A 4492-nucleotide genomic window follows, 5' to 3' on the forward strand; every position below is an offset into this window, starting at 1 on the left:
AACATAATTTCACTATCCGTTTAAACAAAACATTACTGTGCAGAGAATCTGTTCCGTTTTTAGGTTTTATAATTACACCCGCTGGCGTACATCCAAATCCAGATAAGTTAGCAGTAATTCAGAAATTTCCAGTACCTACCAATAAAAAACAACTTCAACAATTTCTAGGCGTATGTAATTATTATAGGCAATTCAGTATCAAATATGCAAATCAGGTAACACCACTGCGTAACCTTTTAAAAGATAATGTTAATTGGGAGTGGAAAAGCGAACATACGAAAGCCTTTAACAAGCTAAAAGAAATGTTTTTTAAGTATGTTACATTAAGTCATTATATTCCAAATACTGAATTCCGAGTCCAAACTGATGCCAGTAATCTGGGTATAAGTGGTATTTTGTATCAAGTAGATTCTGCGGGAAATCATAGAGTAATATCTTTAGTAAGTAGATGTCTGAAGAAAGCTGAACTTAATTATAATACAACCGAGAAAGAATTACTTGCCATAGTATTTGCAATAACAAAATTTAGAATTTACCTGATAGGAAGTCCATTTTTAATAATCACTGATCATCTTGCACTTACGTTTTTGAATACTGCTCAATTTCAAAGTATGCGACTTATACGTTGGAGCCTACTTCTTCAAGAATATACATTTAAAATAAAGCACTGTACAGGCAAAGATAATTTAGTAGCTGATTTTTTTAGCAGAAACATAGATGGAAAACAAGCTGAGCCTGAAAATAGTAAAGTATTGATCGCAAGGATAAATGAAATTTTAATTAACAGAATAGACGTCCGTCTGGAGGTATTAAAGTCGGAGACTATAGAAATTGATGCACAGCTACTTAAAGAACTGAGAAAGATAAAACAATTGCAAATAAATGATCCATATTTAAATAAAATTATAATGTCTTGCAAATCGAAAGTAACAGTTCGAAATATACCGTATAAACTCTATAATGACGTTTTATTCTATAAGTCATCTCATGGTAAATATTGGTGTCTAGTTATTCCAGATTGTTTAATAAAATTATTGGTGAAGTCTGTTCATGAAAAAATAGGTCATATGGGAATATATAAAACATTTCAATATATTAGTACATATTATTATTGGCGTAAAATGAAAGATTACATTAAAAAAGATATTCGGTCTTGTGATTTGTGTCAAAGAGTTAAAGTTTTATCATATAGTATGCAAGGTGAATATATGAGAGTGCTTGCGGAAAAGCCTAACGAATTATTGACGGTCGACTTCTATGGTCCATTACCAAGATCTATAGGGGGGGTACAATATCTCTTAGTGGCGATAGATGCTTTCTCTAAATACTGTCAAATATATACGTTAAAAAGAGCAACAACCGTAGCTGCACTAAATAAGTTAATAAATGATTATTGTGTGAAAGTTGGGAAGCCTAAAAAAAATATTATCTGATAATGGTACACAGTTTACGGCCGACAAATGGAAAATAGAATTAGAGAAATTAGATATTAAGGTATGTTATTCTTCTATACGTCACCCTCAATCTAATCCAACTGAGAGAGTTATGCGAGAGATCGGAAGATTGTTTCGTACACTTTGCTCTGATAAACATACGAAATGGGCTAAGAGTGTAAAAGAGATAGAGAAATTTTTAAATTTAACCACCCATCATAGCACAGGATATGTACCTTATGAGTTGCATTTTGGGAAACCAGCATATAGTAAAGTCAAACAAGTAATCAAATTTCCAGAAATGATCGAAGAAAAAAACGAAGTTAAAATTTTCTCAGCGAATGAGAATCTCAAGAAAAACTTTGAACAAAGAAAACGCCAGCAAAAATCAAAATCGTCCATAATCCTGAATGTTGGTGATAGGGTATTATTACATGTACCGTACCAATCATCGGCTCTAAATAAAACTACTCATAAATTTTTCCATTTGTATAAAGGACCATACAATATTATAGAGAAAATAAATGACAATGCTTATAAACTGGCAGATATAAATAACAATTCCGTAGTAATAGGAATTTACAATCGACTAAGTTTGCGTAAATACTACCAATCGACTTAACATCTAATTAAAAACAAAAGATGTAACTCGGCCGATCACTTAATATAAGAAGTCCGTAAATTTTAGTTAGACAAGCTATATGCCGTATGAAACGCAGTGTAAAGCAAGAAAACCGACGAGGAAGACATATTGTAACCTATGATTAAAATTTAGTTAAAGTAAAGTAAAGTAAAATATAAGCTTAATGAATATTGTTAATAGTACAAAAAAAAAAAAAAATTTTTTTAATTTTAATACATTTAAATGATACGTTAGGGTTATTATACTTATATGAAATTTTGATTCACTAATGAAGGTAACCGCATCATCAAAATTGGCGGGGGAATGTAAGAGTTTGGACATCACACGTATAGGTTCACACATATACGTGTGGTGTCGATCATCGTGAGGCTGCGAGAATGGTCAGTCGGTCAGTAATCGTCAAATCATCCACATCTATGTAACGTCCGTCTAAGACCCACGACCGAATTTTTAACTATTTATTTATTTGTTTTTTCTATTGTAACATTTTCGAACCCTGTTGGGAAGGTGACGAAGTTCAGAATCCGATGAGCAGATTGATTAAAATAAACAACATATAAGGACTGACGATTTAATAGAGCGGAAAAACATTTACTTTTATCGTACGACGCCTCCAAAAGATAAGCGTTATTTTTAAGTATTTATTGTTATTTTATTTTATTTCATCCTCCATCACGATTCCTGACCAATTTTTATCTGTCTCACCATTCTTCTTAATATAAAATGTCCTTTTCTATAATGCATTCATAGTACTTGGCTTGGCAAACAAGCAATTCGTTACAAGATCCTTGCAACTGACTGCACCATGATGCAGGTGCACCATTTAAAATGAAAGCAAAACCGCTTCGAGATCTACGAACTTTGGGACATCCAGCGAAATCAGCGTCAGTATACCTCTGAATTTTAAGTCCGCTCCCACTGTCTCCGAAAACCAAGCCATAATCACGCGTTCCTGCTAGATAACGCATTATTTTCTTAACTGCTTGCCAGTGAGATTCATCATAACAAGTAAGGAATTGACTCGCATAATTTACTGCATATTCAATATCGGGGCGACTTACTCGCGCAGCAAATAACAGAGATCCTATTGCTTCTCGATACGGTATTTTCAAATCGATCGCGTTTGTATGCTTTTGCAAACGCGTACCTGGCTCGGCGGGAACACTAGTAGAATTCGATTCATGCATGTAGAATCTTTTCAAAATTTTATTAGTGTAGCCCGATTAAGAGATTTTCAAACGACGATTCTCGCGGTCGCGTTCAATTTCAAACCCGAGAAACTCATCCGCGCGGCCAAAAGTGATTTTTAAATTACCTTCTAAATAATTCAACACACTCATGATCGCACTTTTACTCTCGCTCATTATTAAACCATCATCTACATAGATCGCAAGATAAACCCTAAAATCGTGCATTTTTCCAACGAACACGCACTTGTCACTCGTGATGTTCACGAGATTAAATTCCTTGAGAAATCTCATGAACTTCTCGTTCCAACATCGGGGTGACTGCTTGTAGTCTAGTCGAGAAGTGAGTTTTCTGCGAAAATTAGTTACAGGTCTCGTAAAAATATGAGCGATAGCCCATTCGATCCGGAATCACAACCCGAAAAAGGAGTTTTTTGGATTTTTTCTGCCGATCAAAATTACGATTGTTATTAACAAAAAACTAAAAAAAAAAAACGCCCTTTCGTTTTTTGGCTATAACTAAAAAATTATAAGTGATAGCGAAATTTAAAAAAAAGATCCTAAAAGAGGAGGAAATTTCCGATGAAAAACTCCGTACTCCCGGAATTCTAGCTCCATTATTTATAATTTTAATTTAACGCTGAAAGTAGGCTTCCGCGCGGCAGTTTCAGCATGCGCGCGCCGCCACTATAGAGAGTACTGCACATATAATAATTTTTTTATGTCATTTAATGTTTTTTTAAGAATTTGAAAAAATTCAGGGGTCATCTAGAGACTTCAAAGAATACGGTCCCGTTGGAATTTTATGTCTATCTCAATTTTTCAAAAAGTTATGCAATTGTTAAGTAACTAACTTTTTCCGGGTTTCCGTTATTAAAGAACCCGGTATAAAAGTTTAAATAATAAACCTAAAAATATTTTGCTTCTTGGAGCCTTTTTTTATAAGCATGCTGAATAAGATGACGTCATAAAACTTTTATAAAATTTTTTATTTTGTTAATTATGAATTTTCACAGTAACAAAAAATGGAAAATTCAAAATATTGTTGTTAAAAAAATTTTTTTTTCAATATGTTAAGCTATCACTGATTTCAACTCTACTTTAGACATCAATCAATACTAGTTTTAATTTTTTTATGTCATTTGTTTATAAATTGTTTATAAACAAACTTATAAATTTACAATTTTTCGAAATTTTTTTTCTACCGTATGGTTGTAATGTAGAAATAA

Source organism: Neodiprion pinetum, chromosome 7 (genome assembly GCF_021155775.2).
Source record: "Neodiprion pinetum isolate iyNeoPine1 chromosome 7, iyNeoPine1.2, whole genome shotgun sequence".
NCBI lineage: Eukaryota > Metazoa > Arthropoda > Insecta > Hymenoptera > Diprionidae > Neodiprion > Neodiprion pinetum.